We start from the raw sequence: 22629 nt of genomic DNA, 5'->3' as shown, positions 1-22629 counted from the left end.
AATCGAGTTCAAAAAATCCTTCTGCGACACATGTATCAAAGATGTATCACGCATGTATCTCAGATACAGGTATACATGGATATACATGTGATATATAATTGATACAAATATGATATATATGTGATACACAAATGATATACAGTATGATACGCATATTATTTTTTTTTTTTCATGTTCATTTTTACTTCAATTTCCAATTCAAACCAGCTCAAAACTCCACCAAATCATCCCAAAGCTGAGATTCAAGCTCCTTAAGACGTACCCAATCTATTCTAGTAATACTCACTCAAAAGAAAGCAAAAATTTGATGTTTTTTTGCTCCAAATAGCTAATTGGCTAATATTAGTAATTTGGCTAATATTAGTAATATTTTATAAATTGAACAATTTTTATAATGAGCTACTTATAAATGGACATGGCCGGTGGTTTCCCTTATTAAAAGTGACATCTCTGTGTGCATATTGAAGAAAGTGTTTTACTAATGAAATCGGTCATTGACAATTATAACTGTTTCAACTAAGATCGTGTTATAACGATATATATATGTATTATAACCTGTATATAACTAATTTATGAACCAACCTCAAGTAGAAGACATGAATGAATTCTTGAATCTTCGTTCACTTAAGAGTCTATGCATTCCACAATAATGACAAGTCGCTTAGTTACAACTACCGTCAAAGCATTCAACCAAAAAACAAAAATAAATAAATAAATAAAAATTAAAAAAAAAACAAAAAAAACAAAAAAAAATACCGTCAAAGCACGTGTTTAGGGAAGAAAATGGAGTTGCGGGCCTGCTAGCAAAAAGCTAAAAACTCTTGAAAGCTTAATGCTCTATCATGTACCACCTACTTTTGTTGTTCCTGTTTTTAAACGAGACAGTGCGAGTATGATATTGTCGGGGTTAGTCTCCCTATATAGCAAATCTTAAATAGTTCTGTTTGATAAATATGCTCATTATGTATGAGTATGATGTTGTGCCTCGTGATTCTTTAAGTGCTCCTGTATATGTATCAACACCGGTGGGTGATTTTATTATTGTAGATTGTGTCTATCGCTCGTGTGTGATTATTATTGGGGGTCTTGAGACCGTTGTAGACCTCCTACTTCTCGATATGGTTGACTTCGATGTTATTCTGGGGATGGATAGGTTATTAACTTATCACGCTATATTGGACTGTCATGCCAAGACCGTGACCTTAGCTTTGCCGGGGTTGCCTCGATTGGAGTGGAGAGGGACTCCTGGTCATTCTATCAGTAGGGTTGTTTCTTATACGAAGGCTCGGCGTATGGTTGAAAAGGGGTGTTTGGCTTATTTGGCTTATGTTCGCGATTCTAGTGCTGAGATTCCTTCTATGGATTCCGGTGCCAGTTGTTCGGGAGTTTCCACAGGTGTTTCCTGCAGACCTGCCGGGGATGCCACCCGACAGGGATATCGACTTTTGCATTGATTTGGCTCCGGGCACTCAGCCCATTTCTATCCCGCCATATCGTATGGCCCCACCAGAGTTGAAGGAGTTGAAAGAACAGTTGCAAGATTTTCTTGATAAGGGCTTTATTAGACCTAGTGTCTCGCCCTGTGGTGGGCCGGTGTTGTTTGTTAAGAAGAAGGATGGGTCGATGAGGATGTGTATAGATTATCGGCAAGTTGAACAAGGTTACCATCAAGAAAAAGTATCCATTGCCGAGGATTGATTATTTGTTTGATCAGCTTCAGGGTGCCAAGGTATTTTCGAAGATCGATCTGAGATCTGGCTACCATCAGTTGAGGATTAGGGCATCCGATGTCCCTAAGACAGCTTTTCGCACTCGGTACGGGCATTATGAGTTTTTAGCATTATGAGTATGATATCTATATGAAAGCCACGTCTTGCTGTAGTGACGAGTTTGGTACGTCGTGAGTATGAGTTGTCAAAGTAGGATTATGGACACTACGCACTGAGCACGTCCACAATCCTATTGGCTATATTTATGTTAGATACTAATCTATACTTTATGCACACTGCCCCCTCTCTCTTAGGAAGGGACGATAGCCTATTGTGTAATTCTTTGAAATAACAAGTTTGTCCTGCCCATATGTGCGGAGTATAACTTATGTTTCCCTTATTTTTGTGCACCTGGGACTGGATCGGACCGGGACTCGAACTCGAGATTCCAACGGGCAAAGTAAGTTGTCAGCCCATAAGATGCCCAGACTCGACTAACGGTGAAGCTAAGCACGAGGGTGAGATCAAATCTAAAGCCAGCATTTGAGTACGGGGTGAAACGAGTTGTTCTACAACGCCCCTCGCCAACCAATCAGGTCAAGGTAACAAACGATTTCGTTTGGGTTTAACTTGTTATTTTTCTTTTGGATGGGGATAGGAACAGGAACATTCTCCCAGATGCGCGAACAAGGAACAAACGCCATCAAAATAACGTACCAGGAAAACATTCCGTACCATACCATCCTGCAGGCAACGGTCGAGTAAACCCCCCACCCCCCCAACGAGTTGGTGCTTAACGCCATAAAGGGAAAAACCTGTATAGACTGGGACTGGGTCACCATCCCGGAAAATATACGAATCTCTCCAACAAGTTGGTGCTTAACGCCATAAAGGGAAAATCCTATATAGAATGGGACTAGGTCACTGGCCCGGAAAACATACAAATCTCTCCAGCATGCAGATAGAACACAAGTGCGTGAAACTCACCTACGCGCTTACCAAAGCAACTATGTGATGGTACAACTAGCTAAAATTTGATCTCGTCCGTACATTAAGACGTCCCGAAGCTTGAGCAAGACATTCATCGCCCCGCCTATCGACTACTTCTCTAGGCCGAGCGATGAAGGGACTAGACAGACTAGGACTCCTCGAATGCACGCACGGATCGAACGGAAACATGTAATATTCTCTAATGAATAAACAAAGCGGTATGACATTCTTACACGACGCCAAATGTACACAACCACGCCAACGCAAAGGAAATATACATTCAATCTCACTTGAATTATTTTCTACGTCTATATTAGACCTTGCTCGAATTCATTAAGAGGTAAATTCGACCTCACTCGAATTAACATACATTCGACCTTGCTCGAATTCATTAAGAGTTAAATTCGACATCGCTCGAATTAACAAGACAAAATTCGACTTCGGTCGAATTGGCAAGTCAAACTTGACCTCGTTCGAATTAACTAATTAAATTCGACCTCGCTCAAATCAGCAGGTCAAATCCGACCCCGCTCGAGTTAACTACCAAAAGTTAGGGACTTATTACGAGAAAATTCAAGAAATTCAAAAAGAAAAAAAGAAGGAAAGGCCAGAGGCATACAATCAAGGACAACCCAACTATTTTATTCAAAGAAAAAATAGTGTCTTATAAAGGACCAAAAAGGGGCCCCCACCCAACCAACTAAGTACAAAAAAAAAAAACTAAAGTACAGGAGGAAAAATTAAATACAAGAGCTTCATTCAGCATTATCCCCGTCCATGCTGTCATCTCTCTCCCTGCTTGTTAAGCAGCTTCACCTCCACCATCACCCTCTCCATCAGAATGTTCCTCATCAAAGGCAAGCCCGACCTCGTCCTCATCAACTCCACTGGCCTCCGGCGTCGCGGGGTCATAACCACAGGCAAGTCGGGCCTCACGCGCTTTAGCTCGAGCCTCTTCGAAAGCAACCTCAAAGACATTCCCCGCTGCTAACGAGCCCTTATATATATATCCCGTTGAGCCTCAGCATGAATCCACATCTCGTACAAAGGGCGAGGAACGTCAACAGAGGTAGGCGCAGGAGGAGTCGAATCCAACAATTGCGCCTTCTCCGCCTCAAGAGCAGTAACTTGATCACCCAGGCTCAAGACGTCCCTCTCAAGCTCGCCAATCCACTCATCAAGTCGCGCCTCCCTTAGAACGGACGTCTCCATCTCAGTGGCACGCTCGTACCTAAGAACGCGGATAGTACCTTCCAGCTCCGTAGCCTTCGCCAAGGCCGCTACTCGGGCTCCTTCAACCCTCTCCAGCTCGGTCTCCTTCCCTTCCGATTCGGTCACCTTCTCCGCCAATTCAACACTTAAAATGGCGACCCTAATGTCACTCTGCTCAAGCTCCACCCGCAGGGCCACTACCTTCGCCCGAAGGTCAACACACTCAGCTGCAACACCCTAGCCCACCTCGAGCTCTTCTTCCTTAGCCCTAAGAAGTCCCTCGAGTTTGCTACATCTGCTCATGGACCGCATCAGGTCCTCGTCCTTCCGTTCCAACTCCTACCTAAAGATTGAGGATATCCGCCCGCCCTGAGTCGTGCATGCATCTCACTACACTTGTCACGATATCGGTGGTATTTTGAAACCATTTTCTGAAAAACGGCAGCCCGCCTCTCCTCGCGGCGGACACTCTCCGTCTCCAAAATAAAGGTCTGAAGAAAGAAAAGAGACCAGAAATAGAAAATTAGCAAGAGTAGGAGACGTAAAACGAAGAAAGCAATAGACTCACCCTCAAAGCCATTCCGGCTACGCCCCGTGATAGGCCGGCATCACTGATCTCCTGACGGGACCTGCTTTCAGTAGCATAACAAAGAAGGGCAAATTGATGCACCAGGCTCACCGTGTCCTCCAACAAGCCGCACTCCGGGGCAATCTCGATCACGCAGGAGGAATCATCCGTCCCCTCCTCCACCCAAGTGATCCCGCCTCAAACATGCTTTTGTCTTCGGGGTCAATATCTGAACCGGATTCGTAGTCATCTACAACTACGCCCTTTGCCCTCTCGCTGGCTGAAGAGAGAGCACGGGCCTGTTGTGAAGCCGATGGACCACATGGAATGATCGCAGGGGCCTCCGAGTTCTGGCCCCCTACCATGGTAGATTCTTCCACGCCAGAAACGGGCACCACCTCCAGGCTCGAGGGGGATACGGTCTCTTCACCTAAATTGGCATCACTAGCAGACTCAGGCACTGCCAACACGGGTTCGCTCCTCGAAGGCCCCTTGGTCCTGGGTACCCCATCGGCCCTTATTCTCCGCCTCTTTAACGGAGCCTCTTCATCGCCGTCCTGAGATGACTCATCCACCAAATGAACCACGGGAAGCAGAGCCTCAGCCTGATGAGCATACTCACGACGGACGAGCACGGGAGGGGCCATAGTCTATAAAGTAGCAGCGGTTTGAACGCTCTCACGTGCAGCCGCAATCGATGCAGGTCTAGTCGAGAGACTCAACTGACGGAAAGCAGGTACGGGAGCCCTCGCCCTCGTCGTGCCCCGTCGACCTACCAAAGAAGGAAGCTCAAATCAAAGAGGAAAACACAAAGGGCAAAGCAACTAAAAGCAATACGAGATGACTCACCAACAGAAGGTCTACGCCCGAATCTGTCGTGGAACGGTGACCATTCACGAATCTCCATCGTATAGGGCAAAAACTGGCTCACCCACTCGTGAATATCAGCGACTAGAGGGGGAGGTGCCTTCTCGGCTGTGAAATAGAAGGAAAAAGAACAATTAGTTCACCGGAAGGGGACAACGAGAAGTCGTTTTCTAGAATATATATATATATATATATATATATATATATATATATATATAAAGACACTTACAGGCAAAATTCCACTCCGCAGGAAATCCGTTAGGATTCGACACCACATGCTCCGTCCTCACAAAGAAGAAGCTCTCCCAAAAGCGGCGATTGGTCTTGTCTTCCATCTTCACCACCAATCTCTTGGTCCCGCGATGACGAAGATGTATCATAGTACCCCTGTAAAAACTGGGTATGAAGAGGTGAAGCAAGTGACTAAGAGAAATCCCCCAGCCTGCCAGTTTCGCGTACTTGGTAAGCATGAGTAAAAGTTTGTATATATATGGGGAGAGCTGAGCTGGGCACACCCCATAATAACGACAAAAGTCTTTCGCCAGGTAAGGAAGGGCAAGTGTGTAACCGATGACAAACGGGTACGCATAAAATGCGTGATACCCCGGGCGATGTATCTGCACGACATCATTATCCGCGGGAATGAGTTCAACATGATCAGTAATCCTCCACTTAGCCTTAAGCGCACCAAGTGTAGCAGCGTCCATTATGGAAACAACAGGATCAGGATCGGCGTCAGGTAAATGCTTGAAATCAATCCCGGCTTTCCCTGAGCGTGGAATTATCTCATCCGCGGTGGTAAAATTCTCATCTTCCACAATGGTCGTCCCTTCTTCATGGGAGGGCACATCGTTTTCGATGCAACGGTACCGACAACTCTATCGGAATTAGAAGGTGCACTAGCCATGTTTTCTTCGGTTATGTAGGTAATATGAGCTAGGATAGAGGGAGTAACAATGGCAAGGAACTTCGAAAGAAGAAAGATGGAAACGTAAGAATTTGAGGAAAGAGGAAAGAGAAGCCCGGAGTCTTTTGAATAAAATGTAGAAAACACAACAACCCCAAATGAAGAGTTCTCTCCTCTATTTATAAGAATACAAACATCCTGAGCGGGAAAACCAAACGCCGCCACGTTAATTCCAAAGCAGGGGAGGCACGAGAAACAACGTAACGTATAGGGAACATGCGCCATAATGACGCATGACAGATTGACGTCATTTAAAACTGACAGAACAGGCAAGTACGACTCCTGAAGCATCGCATCATCATCTCACTATGAAGGGTCATTCTTCAGCCAATGTGCCCAGATTTCTCAAAAGGTGCAACTGGCGAAGTACGCCTACTGAGCTCGCCCAAAGGCAACCCCGACGGGAGGAGGGACTAACTGTATAGGTCAAAATCTGACCAAAGAAGTTCTACTTAAGGAAGAGCAACCAAGAAGCAACCAAGCCGTAGTCGCGTATAGGAAGCGATATGCCAGCGAGTGATTTAGCTACGGTCGAGGTCGAGGTCGAGCACTCAATTCGGTCCGAACGGTCAGTTCAACACTTAGATATTTTAAAGGAATATTCTATGGGATATTCCAAGAACTTAGGTACTCCAGTTAAGGACCATTGGGTAAGGAAAGTGTTTGGTATAAATATCATGAGAAAGTGTGACATAAGGGGGATAAGCACACACACATACAACAACATATACATCCCTAAAAAGATAAAGATGCTCCCTAACCTTAGGCTCCTCACCGAGAAAGGATATAAAAGCTTAGAATCTCGATATACATCTATAATTTAATTTTATCAAATGGACGGAGGGAGGTCTTGTTTAAGCATGGTGATTCTTTTCCTTTATGGATTCTTCATTATCACTTGATATTATTGGAGCAATTATTTATTTCTTACACTATGAGATTCAATTGCTGTTGTAATCAAATTTTATGTTCAGTTATGCTTGTTCATTCCTATCATCTATCTCAAATCTAGAATAAATTATCTCTAGCTAGGATTTGCCCCAAATCTTTTTATTTAATTAGTTTAACAAAAATGCCTAATACTTTTTAGTCAAACAATAAACATTGGCTTCCGCCCCTGCAGGTTGCATTTACAATTTGCTACAACACAAATCCCATATCTGAATTGCAATAGCAATTGCCAACTGCTTAATCTTACCACTGGGTAACGACGAAAGACCTCCCCGTCTCTAGGGCTATCAAATATGCGCTATGTACAGAATGAGCTATCACTTGTAGCTTCTAGACATGCAAATATTGTAGCACAATTTCCTTATAATTGTAGCTTCTATACACCAATGCCTCAGTCCTAGCTAGGTTGGGGACAGTTATAAGAATCCTCATTGATTAATTTATTGTATACGGTCAAAATCAAGGGAGGTCGATTTTAAGGCTTCTATGGCATTTCAAGTCCGGCCTCGGTGGGATCGAAGCATTGTCCAAGGCTCGTCCCCGAAGCACTCTTCTCGGCAGGGTATATCGAAGACTCATCATGGCGTGCCTCGAGGCAGCATGAAAATCGACGACCATCATGGAAAGGCGGGAAACCCCCGAAGGCACGTAATGAGGACTGACAGAGTCTGCGAGAAATAGTACAAATTCGTACTAAGCCATCATACAGTTGTACCAGTAGCATTTCCACGTCATTATTAGACATGTATCGCGTTGGGATTCCCCCCCCCCCCTCCTATATAAAGGGGATCTTTGTCATTTTGTAACAACACGACATATTGAATTCAATACAACATTCTCTGCTCTCATTGCTTAAACAATTATTCTACACATTTATCGCTTATTCTCTCTCATTGTTCATTTACTATTCTTCATTTATTGCTCATTAACAGCAAAAGGCTATCTTTGAGGCCTCCATTATCATTGTTTCTCCATTAATTGTTCATTACTAACTACCCTAGCTGGACCTCGAAGCCCCTATACCAGTCAGCTCGAGGCTCGGCCTTGTGACAGCTGTGGGTTTGCATATCTTATTCTCTTTACTTACATTTAGCATCTATTGCCTAACAACTTGCATTGAAATAAATCACATATTTTTAGAACCATAAATTCAAATACAATTGTTAATACCATTTTTAAGGTAAACAGTTTGGCGCCCACCGTGGGGCTAAAAATAATAGTGGTTGTTTTGGTGCTAGTTTTTTGAAAACACAAGTTATTCTTCACACTTTTTTTTGTCCAAGAATCTCTGATTTCAGGTCAAAATGTCTAACTCGGCAAATGCACGCGAAAACAACGGTATTAGGCTTCATGGAGAGAACGATGGAGATGCCGGTGTACTACCGCAAAACCCAGGGGCGGCACCAGCACAAATCCCCATCGACGTAAACTCACGTAACGCTGTGCATGTCGATGTAAGCTCTCATACCGATGGAAGCGGAGAAAACCAACATGAAGCACAGGGGACTCCAGTTCAGGAAGAAAGAGAAGTTAGCCTTCAAGTCATTTTTGAGATGTTACAAGCACAACAAGTGGCTATTGCTCAACTACAAAGTCAACAAAAAACTCTAAACACAGTAGCACCGAAAATGGCTCCTCGAGTCGAGCAGGCACCAGAAAGATCGAGTAACAACGGGTCAGCAGCAGACCCCGCTATTATGAAGATGCTCGAAGACCTCGCCAAAAGGATTGAATCAGGAGAAAAGAAGATAGAGGCTAACGATACAAATGTGGAGACTTACAACTCGAGGGTCGATCAGATCCCGGGGGCACCTCCGATTCTTAAGGGCATAGATTCAAAGAAGTTCATACAGAAACCATTCCCACCAAGTGCGGCTCTAAAGCCCATCCCGAAGAAATTCAGAATGCCCGATGTCCCGAAGTATAACGGGACCACGGACCCCAATGAGCGCATTACTGCTTACTCTTGTGCTGTAAAAGGGAACAACTTAAAGGATGACTAAATCGAGTCCATCTTGTTGGAAAATTTTGGAGAAATACTGTCAAAGGGGGCTATGATGTGGTATCATAACCTACCCCCAAACTCAAATAGATTCGTTTGCCATGTTAGCAGACTCTTTTGTGAGGGAACACGCTGGTGCCATCAAGGTCGCCACCAGGAAGTCTGATGTCTTCAAAATCAAACAGAGAGAAAACGAGATGCTAAGGGAATTTGTATCTCGCTTCCAGATGGAGCGAATGGAATTACCACCGGTCTCCGACGACTGGGCAGTGCAGGCCTTCACTCAGGGCTTGAACGAACGAAGCTTGGTATCCTCGAAGCAGCTAAAACAAAATTTGATCGAGTATCTCGTCGTGACCTGGGTGGATGTGCACAACAGGTATCAATCGAAGATCAGGGTCGAAGACGACTAATTAGGAGCCCCTTCGGGCTCAGTATATCCTAGCAGGCTTTTAGCAAAGGAACAAAGGTTTACGGAAAGGGAGCCGAGACCAAACAAGGAAAGATACCAGCCGTATGTAGAAGATCGAAGGAACACCCCAAAGCGTAATATACCTCGAGGCGATCGAAGGATAGATCGAGGTCAAATTTCTCGGGGACTCATGAGTAAAGCCAGGTTCGATAGGCACACTAGGCTGGTAGAGGCAACTCGGCTATCCGAGTACAATTTTAACATCGACGTCTCGGGCATCGTATCATCCATAGGTAAAATCAAAGATACCAGGTGGCCAAAACCCATACTGTCAGACCCTTCAACGAGGAACCCTAATTTTGTATGCAAATATCACGGCACTCACGGTCAAAGGACCGAGGATTACATACAGCTTCGAGAAGAGGTAGCCCGACTGATCTGCGAAGGGCATCTTCGAGAATTCCTCAGCGACCGAGCCAAAAACCATTTTTGGGAAAGAGAGGCGAAGAGGAAGAATGAACCAGAAGAACCACAACACGTCATCCACATGATCATTGGAGGGGTCGACGCCCCACAGGGACCCGTTGTCAAGCGGACGAAAATATTCATCACCAGGGAAAAGCGGACTCGGAGTTACATACCAGAGGATACCCTCACATTCAGCGAAGAAGACATTGAGACCTTGTCTTAGCCTCATAATCACCCACTGGTAATTTCTTTTCTTTTGAATAAATTTCAAATTAAACGTGTGCTCGTGAATCCAGGTAGCTCGGCCAACATAATCAGGTCGAGGGTGGTGGAGCAGCTCGGACTGCTCGACCAGGTCGTACCTGCCTCTCGAGTCCTCAATGGATTCAACATGGAGAGCGAGACAACAAAAGGGGAGATTATCCTCCCGGTCAATGTGGCCGGTACAATCCAAGATACCAAGTTTCATGTCATAGAAAGTGACATGAGATACAATGCCTTACTTGGAAGGCCGTGGATACACAGTATGAGGGCAGTGCCATCAACCCTCCATAAAATGATGAAATTCCTGACCAAGGATGGAGTAAAAGCAGTGTACGGGAAGCAGCATGCAGCAAGAGAGATGTTCACGGTGCACGACATAGCCCCGGCATTGACGCCCCTACCTCGAAGGAGCCAAAAGACAAGCAAACAGCCGGGTAGCAACCACAACCGACATCCTCGGCTACATTCGAATAAGGGAATACAGGACCGTACCGCGTCCTCGGAGCAAGCAATTAAAACGTATTGGGACTTGAACGCTATCATTGCTAAGGTACAACCCTCTCCCTTTTCAATTACGTTTTATACTAACTTATTGCAGGTATTCAATGGAAAGGAATCAAAGAACCCTCCAGCTCGAAGACCTTGGGTTTTAAAGCATGCGTTGCGCTCTTTTTCCCTTAGACCGGGTTTTATCCCGAACGGGTTTTTCCGGCGAGGTTTTTAACGAGGAAACATCCATATGCTACCTAAGGAGAACTCATCAAGTATTCAAGGTCTCTCTTCGATAAACCTCAAATACTGGGGGGGCATCACCCCAGGAGTTTACCTATAGGAAGAAATCGAACTATGCCTAGGAGGAACTCGACAGGAGAATGTTGTATTGGGCCAAACGGTCAAATGAACTGTGTCCATGTAGAATAATCGATCCTCCAAAAGCAAAAACATGTACGCATATATCAAGTAATTGAGGAAGCCCCTTTGCTTATCAAAACACTTTGTGCCTCAAAGAAGTTCACTACTTTCTCATAAGACGGCTCAAGGGCCAGAAACTCTCGAACACTCGGGGACTGTCACCGATAGTCAGCTCATTGAGCCATCGAAGAATCAAACTCGTAAGACCTCGATCAGGAAACCTCGAGCTCGTAGGCCCTCAGTGAGGCAACATCAAATCTGTAAGACCTCAACAAGGCGTGCTCAAATTCATAAGACCTTAAAAAGGCATAACCCTGATATTAAGGCCAAGGCTATATATTTGAACTTGTAAGACCCCTAAAAAGGAATACCCTCAATATAGACGCCGAGGTCACCACACACGGGGATTAAGGGCTACGGCCAAACGTAAAGACTACGGTCAAACTAAAAGGCTACGGCCGAATTAACACGGCTCGAAGACGTCTGACTACCACCATACAACTAAAGGCCTCCAAATACTTCGAAAATACTTCGAAAAGAACCGGTTAATCAGGCTACCGTCGGCATAAGCAAAGGAGCTTTGATAATATCAGCTCCAAATGATAAAAAGGCTTCGAAAATAATCAGCCTTCGATGGAAATGTTTCAAAAACTCAGCCTTCAAGCGAACCTCCCGAGGTACTTAGCTATCGTCACATATCGACTCATAATCGAGGTTCTCGTTTGAGCCGTCGAAGAGTTGGACGAACACAAAACATGCAAAGGCATAATCAAAACTTCAAAAGTCTTTAGCCAGAATGAGGGAAAACTATAGCCATATTAGAGGTCACATCGACCCAATCTAAAAAGAGCCTAAGGGCCAGCCTAAAGAGCCTAAGGGCCAATGCATAAGAGCCTAAGGGCTAGCCTAAAGAGCCTAAGGGCCAATATGTTGAAAACCTAAGGGTTAATGAGCCTGAGTCAAAACTTGATTCGAGGACCGAGCCCTAAACGATCAACTATTATCAATTGTTCATCGAACACAACCAAAGGGTTCTTTTTTATTATAAATAATGGTACAAAGATACATTTGCAACACTCCCACGGGGATCCCGATGCAAAGAACAAGAAATAAAAACCTAATCTGTCGCTAGGTTCACTTGACCAAACGGAGCTCCCTCAGAAGTTGTGCCTTCAACGGCTTAGCCCTCGACCCTCGGAGCATCAACGGCCTCCTTCCCCTCAGGGACTTCGCCTTCATCTTCATCATCCTCCGAGTCGCTGATCGAACCACTGGCTGAACCATCATCGGAAGAAAGCAGAACTGCTGATTCTTCCTCTAGGGCCTTCACCCTCTTGATCTCAGCAGACAAATCGATGCCCCCTGCATACACATCCTCGAGATCCTGTCCCCGAGATCTTAATCGGGCATGCTCCAAGGCTCGGGTCAGTTCCAACTTGGCCTCTTCGGATACCTTCGTGGCTCGAGCATTTGCAGCAGCAGCATCTTCTCGGTATGAGGATATGAGCGCATCGGCTTCGGACTTAGCTGCAGATAGCTCAGCAACTGATTCAGCATGGAGATCTTTGTACTTACGGCTTCTCCCTTTGCCCCTTGGGTTTGATGCTCAACCGAGGTCCGCTTCTCTCGAAGAGTTTCTTTATCGGAGGACACTTCATCCATGCGCTGATTCAGCGCAAGGATTTCAGTATCCATGACTCTAAGCTCCTCTCGCATTAGATCATCTTTTTGCTTAAGCTGAAAGAACCAAACTAAGGTATTTAACGCTCAATTGACTAAAGCATAGAAGTAAGCCCACGAAGGTCGTATTACCTGTTCATCGAGATCGGCCCGCTCTCGAGACATCCTCTCCAAATGTGCTTGAAGGTCACCTAGCTCCCCCTTCTTTTGGGCATAAAGGTCCTTAAGCTCGTTCAATTCAGAAGCAAGCTTCCTAAATTCATCCTCACAAAGAGCCAACTCAGCTTGTGACTTGGAAAAGGCCTGGTTAGAGAGCATCAAGCCTAAAAACACAAAGGAAGGGAGTCAGAAAAGCAGGAATCGAAACTCAAAATACAGTGGTCAAGTCAAGATTACCTATTTTCGAAGCTTCTCGGTTTCTTCGAAGATCAATGGGGCATCGATATCGGGTCCTTCATCAACCCCGGCAAAACAACCTTCAAACATATCATTCTCTCCGGGGGATGCCCCCACGACGGGAGTTTTCATGTCTTGGGCATCCCGTATTTGCCCAGGAGAGAATAATGGTCCCGGCGGAGGCTCATCTACATTGATCACCTCGAATGGTTCGACGGGGGCCCTCTCCCCTCTTCAAGGGGCTTTGTTATTGGTTTCTTCGGATTCATCAACTAAGTGACCATCGGCACCCGATGTGTTTTGATCGTCGGTCGGCCCGGTGACTTTGTCTGAGCTCCCCTCAACAATTCCCTCAGCTCGGGTAAGGACCGCCGCCTCCGGCTTAGTAGACTTCGAGGCAGTAGTGCTCCCTATCCCCTTGAGTACCAGCTGGCAGTCATCATTCTCCTCGCCCTCGGCACAAAGACTTTCGGTCGCTTCCCGAGTTAAGGCCACTGAATCGGCCTCGGGCTTTTGAACTTTAGCCCTTTTGGGCTTCGAGGGCTCAGCTGATGTTTTCTTCTTTCTCTTTTTCTCCTTGGTAGGCTTCGGGGTATCTGCTTCCCCGGGCGGGGGTTCCCTCATCAAAACAGCCTCTCCAAGGCCTGGATAGGCACAAAGGATGAGAGTACTATCGAGAGATATCTTCTCTAAGGAGCTCAAGTACGACAGAAATAAAAACTCACCATGATTTTTGGCCTCCCAACGGGTCTTAGCCAGATCACGCCACACGCACTTAGCATATGGGCAGATCGAATCGAGTCGTCGGACCCAGCCCGGGAGATCCTTGACACCACCAGGGTATCACTCGACAGCTATATCATCAAAGAGAGTTAATTCAAAAGCAAGAAAAGAGATCCGATTAGCGAAACATGTTTACTTACGATTCATATTCCATTACTCGAGGAATGGCATTCTCTCAGCAGGGATCAGATCCGAGGTCCTGACTCGGACAAAGCGGCTCATCCACCCTCGGTCCTTGTCTTCGTCGATGCTAGCAAAAAGGCCTTCGGGGATCGATGTTTTAACTTAATTAGGCCACCTCGATAAAGTCGGGGGCTATATAGTCTAATCAAATGATCTAGGGTAAAAGGCATCCCCTCGACCATGTTCGAGAAATACCTAATCAAATAGACGATGCGCCAGAATGATGGATAGATTTGTCCAAGCGTCACCAGATATTGTCTGTAGAAATCGAGGATCACTGGGTCTATCGGTGGCGAAGAGGCTCCTACCGGGCCTAAGGTAAAAGGATATGTGTATACACTGAGGAAACCGGCTTGGTCCTTGGTTATGTCTTCCCTACATGAAGGAATCTCTACTTGCACCGCCTCCCCCCATCGGCAGTCGACCTTCACTTTCTCAATGTCAGTTATTAGGCTGATGTATCGAGACATGGGCTCACATCGTCCCGGAACAGAGGAAGGGTTTTCGACCTGGAAATCTGAAGATGTATCACAAGGCCCGGGAATACACTCCTCGACAATAGGAGGAACTACCGGTTTACCTTTGGTCGTTCGAGAAGGTGATGAAGATTTTTCCTTTTGAGGAACAGTTTTAGAAGTTTTAGCCATCTCTAAAGCGAAAAATCCGAGAAGATGGAAAATGTTGTTAGAAAAGAGAAGGGAGAGTTCAAGGAAATTGGAAAGGGGCTAAATGAAATTTCGGAAGAACTAAGAGAGTAATAACTGCAAGGTTATGGGATTTATCTATTTATAAAGATCGTTTAAACGTGCTGGGGGAGCCAAAAGGCCGACCGTCGGCCGCCTACAATTAATGATTTTGGGAATCGTACAAAAAGCAACCCTTCAGTCACTTCAACCACTTATGTCATGATGTTGATGCCAGGACCCAGGCATCGGGAATCAGATTGTCAGAGATTATTAGGAAAATCTACGAGTCAGGCTCGAGCAAACGCTCGCTCAACTATTAAGCCCAAGGGCTACCTGAGTTTGAGCCAGTTCCTACTCGGGGACTATTTACAAAGCCTTAGGGCTATCTTCATTTCGAGTTCGAGCGAACGCTCACTCGACTATTTAGCCCAAGGGATACCCGAGTTCGAGCCAGTTCTCACTCGAGGACTATTCATAAAGCCTCAGGGCTATCTTTACTTCGAGTTCGAGCAAACGCTCGTTCGACTATTAGCCCAAGGGCTATCCGAGTTCGAGCCAGTTCTCACTCGGGGACTATTCACAAAGCCTCAGGGCTATCTTTACTTTAAGTTCGAGCAAACGCTCGCTCGACTATTAAGCCCAAGGGCTACCCGAGTTCAAGCCAGTTCTCACTCGGGGACTATTCATAAAGCCTCAGGGCTATCTTTACTTCGAGTTCGAGCAAACGCTCGTTCGACTCTTTAGCCCAAGGGCTATCCGAGTTCGAGCCAGTTCTCACTCGGGGACTATTCATAAAGCCTTAAGGCTATATTTACTTCGAGTTCGAGCAAACGCTCGCTCGACTATTAAGCTCAAGGGCCACCCGAGTTCGAGCCAGTTCTCACTTGAGGACTTTAAATAAAGCCTCAGGGCTATCTCTATTTCTAGTTCGAGAAAACACTCGCTCGACTATTTAGCTCAAGGGCTATCCGAGTTCGAGCCAGTTCTCACTCGGGGACTATTTATAAAGCCTCAGGGCTATCTTTACTTCGAGTTCGAGCAAACACTCGCTCGACTATTAAGCCCAAGGGTTACCCGAGTTTGAGCCAGTTCTCACTCGAGGACTTTAAATAAAGCCTCAGGGCTATCTCTATTTCGAGTTCGAGCAAACGCTCGCTCGACTATTAAGCCCTAGGGCTACTCGAGTTCAAGCCAATTCTCACCCGGGGAATATTAATAAAGCCCCAAGGCCATCTCTATTTTGAGTTCGAGCAGACGCTCGCTCGACTATTAAGCCCGAAGGCTACCCGGGTCGAGTAAGTTCTCGCTCGGGGGCTATATATAAAGTCTAAGTCTATCTTTATTTTCAGATGATCGAGCGAACGTCTCCCGCGTGCTAAATCTAAAGGCTATTTGAGTTCGAGAAAATTCTCACCCGAAGACTATCAACGAAGCCTAAAAGGGCTAGTTTTATTTCAAAAAAACGAGACCCGGCTCTCACTCGACTTGGATTCAGAAGTCCCGGTGACCTAAGTTCGCATCAAATCAATCCAAGCTTAGTCCGAGGAACAACAAAGAACTTTAGGAAGCATCATGTTAATTAATTAAAACCCTAAGGGGTTATTATGTTCTGGATCCAGTATTCGGACTAATCGTTAGAGTCATACATTGGATATTTCACAAATCGAAGGCAAAATGAAGAAATTCTTATATATTAATAAAAGATGTTTACAAAGCCCACGAGGGGCCCTTACACAGAAACAAAGAAGCAAAAAACAACAGCTAAAGGCCTAATCTACTTTCGAGGGAATGTCCTCAAGGGCAACATCCTCGAGAACCCCTTCCTCGGGGACTTCATTTCGATCTTTAGAACGTTGTCTTCGAGAACCTCCTCCGAAACAGCAATAGATGAAGAAAAGGCTATAGCCTATCAAAGAGCAAAAGCTTTTAAGAAGCAAAGAAAATTGTGGCCTGGTGAAAAGCTTGGCGAGTATGGGCCTCGTCAGCAATACTATTGTGAAGCCACTTCTTGAGACATTGCACCGGTGTGGGATGCAAAAGTTGGTAGATAGTACCACCTCACTTCATGGAAAGAAAAAGGAATAAAGCGCCACACCAGGTTGAAGTTAAGAGAGATGAGCAGCGGTTTACAGTCCACATATCTTCTGATACGGGGAGAATCTGATGCCCTCCTCTCATCGATTCGAGCCAACAATAACAACAACTCAGTATAATTCCTCTTAAAAGGGAAAGGCTTTGAAGAAGAGCCATGGCATAACTGATATGGTTGCTGCCTTATGACCTTGAGGTCACAGGTTTGAACCATAAGAATAAGAGATCAGAAGAGGACACAAAGAAGGGAAAGGATTAAAGATTGTTGAAGAAAGAATGAGTGAAGCTTTGTTTCCAGAAATCCCTCATTTATAGAGAAATGACGACGAAACTGACGGCATTCAATGTCTTTGGGAAACGAACCGATGGTGCATTCAATGCTTCTGGGGGAATGAACCGACAGGACGTTTCGATCGTTTCGGGCGCCTATGTCACGAATGTGACGTCATTATGAGAGGTTCGAGAGAATCGAGGTCAAGATCGTTTCTTATTATTTGATTCTAAGAATCGCGGGGACTATCTGTATACGGTCAAAATGAGGGAAGGTCGATTTTAAGGCTTCTATGGCATTTCAAGCCCGACCTTGGTGGGATCGAAGCATTGTCCAAAGCTCGTCCCTGAAGCACTCGCCTCTGCAGGGTATACCGAAGACTCATCATGACGTGCCTCGAGGCAGCATGAAAATCGACGACCATCATAGAAAGGCGGGAAACCCCCGAGGGCACGTAATGAGGACTGACAGAGTCTGCGAGAAATAGTACGAATTCGTACTAAGCCATCATACAGCTGTACCAGTAGCATTCCCTCCCTCCCCCCTCCTATATAAAGGGGACCTTTGTCATTTTGTAACAGCACGACATATTGAATTCAATACAACATTCTCTGCTCTCATTGCTTAAACAATTATTCTACACATTTATCGCTTATTCTCTCATTGTTCATTCATTGTTCATTTACTGTTCTTCATTTATTGCTCATTATTAACCGCAAAAGGCTATCTTTGAGGCCTCCATCATCATTGTTTCTCCATTAATTGTTCATTACTAACTACCCTAGCTGGACCTCGAAGCCTCTGACCAGTCAGCTCGAGGCTCGGCCTTGTGACAGCTCTGGGTTTGCATATCTTATTCTCTTTACTTACATTTAGCATCTATTGCCTAACAACTAGCATTGAAATAAATCACATATTTTAGAACCACAAATTCAAATATAATTGTTAATACCATTTTCAAGGTAAACATTTATCCAATTAAATTCTTCTCAGACTAGAAGAATTTAACTGGCACAAAAATCTATATTAGGGCTCTAAGGTTACTAGAACGCATAGGACCTAAAACAAATGTAATCTCAACTATTTGGATGAAGTATTGTTCAAAGGGAGAGCTTAATGAAGCTTTTGAATTTGTAACTTGAAATATACTCTTTATCTTGTCATAGAATATACATATGCATGTACTTTTAAATGATTTGCAATTTTAAATTGTAGGTTTGATTTGACCAGCCAATTTAGAAGCAGCAAAAAGGAGAAATTTCTTTAAAAGATGATAGATATATTTGCAAAAGTATTTGGACCGAAAAAATTGGATATCTCTGTTCATATAGCTCCGAAAAAAGCATTAGTAAAGATTTTGATGGTATACCAACAAAGGTAAAACTCGTAAAGCAAGTACAAACAAGTAAAATATAAGCAAATAAGTGAAGAGCTTACACACACTCGTTAGCTTCTTTTTTAGTTGTTTCTACTTGCTTTATGAGTTGTACCTCTACCACTAAAATATTCGTGAATGCTTTTTTTCGAGGCCATATGCACGAAGATACCCAATTTTTTTCGGCTCCAAGCATTTTTGTAAATATATCATCAACATTTACACAAAATGACTCGCGTGTGATCCGTAAAATCAGTCAGTGGTGCTAACATTAAGGTTGGTTGCTTACATCACACTCCCTTGGAGATCAGCCCTTCCCCGAATTCTGCATGAATATGGAATGTTTCGTGCATCGGGCTGCCCTCTGACTCGCATATGGCCCCGAAAAAAGTGCCATAAAAGTTGTGCATCTCCAATGATGAAGCACAGAGTAAATAACCAGTGGGATGGCTAAATGTTGGTGTTGAAGCTGATTTTGATCATGTTGGGATGAATCAATTTGTGTTAGTATTGGACAATGTCATAGAATGTGTGAGATGTTTAATTGTCTTGTAAAAGGTATCTCAGGAGGCAGACAGAGGAAAAAGTTTATAACTTGTCCAAGTCTTTCGTCTTCAATTATTGCCGAATATAATGTCATAATACAATCATTCGTCCTCGACCCTTAATCGTAGACTTTTTTCGAGCCGCTCATTCATTTGACATGTCAACAACAAATGGAAATATTTACTACACAATTCTCGTGCGAAGTGACATATATCTATGAAATTAGTTGAGGTACGTGTAATCTAAGCAAAATATCACGATTATAAAAAAAGAAAAAAAAATTACGACATGTTTATAACAACTTAAAAGGTTTAAGAAATCACTATCGAAGTACGAATGTCTAAAATGAAAAATCATACTTACTAAGCTCCCGTTTGGCCATAGAATTTGAGCTTTTTTTAAAAATTTTATTTTGAAATACGTATCTATTTGTTTATAGCTTTTAACTATTTTTGGAAGATTTTGAAAATAAACTCTCCAAATCTCAAAAACATCTCTAGAGTAGTTTTTGAAATTCTTTAAGTTTTTTACTCACAAAACTTCAAATTCTTTTCAAGTAAAATGTATGTCCAAATACAATTTCAACTTTTCAAAATCATTTTCATCTCATCTTGAAAAGCTTATTTTTTTAATTTCAACCAAATTTATTTCCTAACGCTAGCAAAATTTAAGGGGCCATCTATATATATGATTTTTAATTTTTATTTTTTTATTTTATAAAATGGTGAAGTGGTAATTGATGGTGAGATTTGAGATGAAAAAAAGAAGGGAAAAAAAGGGAATGGAATGATAGGCGTGGAGAAAGAGGAAGCACACACTTGGCAGAAATTTGGCAGTGGTAGAAAGAGTAGGTTCGTGGCCTTCAAACTTGCCAGTGAAAAATATTAACATGTGTTGCTCTCTGGTTAAGTCATTAGTTCTTTTCCCTGTTACTCTCTATTTCATTTTTAGTACTGACCCTACCCGTATTCTTATGCCAAGCCAGCTGAGTCATGACTGTTGTCACCAGTCAGCCGGACATCAGCACAAACACAACAAACAAAAAAAGTTCAAACTCAATTATTTAGACCCCGACTGGACATAAGAATTTTTTCATATTTTTTCGATTTTTATTTTATTTTTTTTAAACTTAGTGTTTGGCCACAAAACTTTCAATTTTCAATTGAAGATGAATTTTGAAATTTTTCGAAAATTTAAAAAATTCTAAAAAGCTGTTTTTCAAAATTTTTTCTCAGACCACTCACAAAACTTTAAAAACAACCCAAAATTATATTTATGTCCAAACACAACTCTAGTTTTTAAAAATCATTTTCACTTAAAAAAAAAATTCACTTTTTTTTGAAATTTCACAATTCTTATGTCCAAACGCCCACTCAAATAGTGTAAAATTTTGGAAATATAAATATTACTACGAGAAAATAATCTTTTGCGGTCACTTACAATTTCAATAGGAGGAAATGACCTACAAAACCACTTCTACCAAATTCGAACATAAATCTTAGCTCCCGTTTGACCATAAAATTTGGGACCTTTTTTTTCAAATTTTGTTTTTAAATATCTGTTTGTTTAATCATTTTTGGTAGATTTTGAAAATAAAATTTTCAAATCCCAAAACAACTCTACTTACAAAATTTCAAATTCTTTTGAAATAAAATGTATGTCCAAACATAATTTCAACTTCAAAAACTATTTTTCATTTCATCTTCAAAAATTAACCAAATCTATGTCCAAACACTAGCTTTGTTTTTTAAATAAAATTTATATACTTAAAAACTACATAAAAAGTACTATATATAACAACAATTAATAATTTTAAATATATAAAAAAAAAAAGTCATAGTTAAAGAACAACTTATTTGACTCCGAATTCGAAAATAATGTATCTATTTGGGACAAAAATATTACTCTTATTTCACTTTTAGTTGTCAAGTATTCTAAACTTAAATTTTTATTTTTATTTGTCACTTTTCGCATATTAAAAAAAAAAAAATTATTTTTCCTGCTTGCCCTTAGCATTAATTATCCATTCCAAATTATTTTTCAAATCCATTAAGACTATATACAATTAATATGAATATCATGTTAAATTATATACTTTATTTATTCTTTTTAAAGGGTGTACAAAATCAATAGTGGACAAGTAAAAGTGATGTAATGTATCGTAAACATTTCCTCAGGCCGAATTCCAATGCATATAGGATTTCTGTACTGAGCATAGATATTTCTGTGCCAGTGCCAGTCTCCCATATGTAGGAAAATTTTATTTTGTGTCTCATACAACTAGTGTTAGTTGTATGAGACATCTTTTTATGTCACAATTTTGTGGACCTAGAAGTGTAAGATTGGGGTCCACAAATTTGTGAGACCAAAAAGAGCCTCACACAACTAATGTAAGTTGTGTGAGACACAAAATAAAACTTCTCCCCGTATGTATCTCCACTGATGATTGACTGAGGCTGGCAGTCAACTTGTATACAAGATATTTTGAAAATCTTAAAAAAAAAAAAAAAAAACATGTTCCACAGATATAAAATTATGCAGGACAGAATTCCAATTATTTTAGTTCAAGTAAAATATATTAAAAACATGATCCACAGCTTGTACAATTTTGAAAAATATGACTTTTTTGAGTTAATCTAAATATTTTCCGGTCTACTTTAATTAATTTTTTGGTCTTTTTTGTGGTCTACAAAATTTGATTTTTTTCAGATATCAAGAAGGAATTAATTTCTTTTTTTTAAAGTTGCCCTTGGAGTAAAGAGCCTAGAAGCATTTGTTATATTTTCAATTAATAAATTAAAGTTAAATAATTAATTTTATTATTAATTAGTACTAAAAGATGAAGTTATTATATGTGTGAAAATAATTAAAAATTAGTTAAAGTGGACCGGAGTAAGAACTAATTATAAATGATATTTTGAGTAAGGTTGAGTTGAATTTAGTTGAACAGATGCTAGGCCATTGGTTCAAATGTTTATGCATATTAATAATTTCCTCAAATTAGGTAGAGATATTTCCCTCATGTTGAAAATAAAATACAAAAAATAAGCTGATACGAGGCGGCTTGAAAATAGTAGTTTAGCTAAAAAGGAGAAAAATCAAAGAAAACTCAGCTGGAAGCCTCGAAGCCTGGACCAGAAATCTCTCTCTCTCTCTCTCTCTCTCTCTCTCTCTCTCAATCAATCAATCAATCAATCCCTAATTCCATTAATGTAGAGCAAAGGAAAAGAGAGCAGCAATTCTACCATTGACAACCATTAAAAAGCTTTGAAGCTTTGAATTCGAATTTGGGTTTT

This window comes from Nicotiana attenuata, chromosome 1 (assembly GCF_001879085.1).
Source record: "Nicotiana attenuata strain UT chromosome 1, NIATTr2, whole genome shotgun sequence".
Taxonomy (NCBI): domain Eukaryota; kingdom Viridiplantae; phylum Streptophyta; class Magnoliopsida; order Solanales; family Solanaceae; genus Nicotiana; species Nicotiana attenuata.
The sequence above is the reverse complement of the archived record's forward strand: the minus strand, read 5'-3'. Positions refer to the sequence as shown.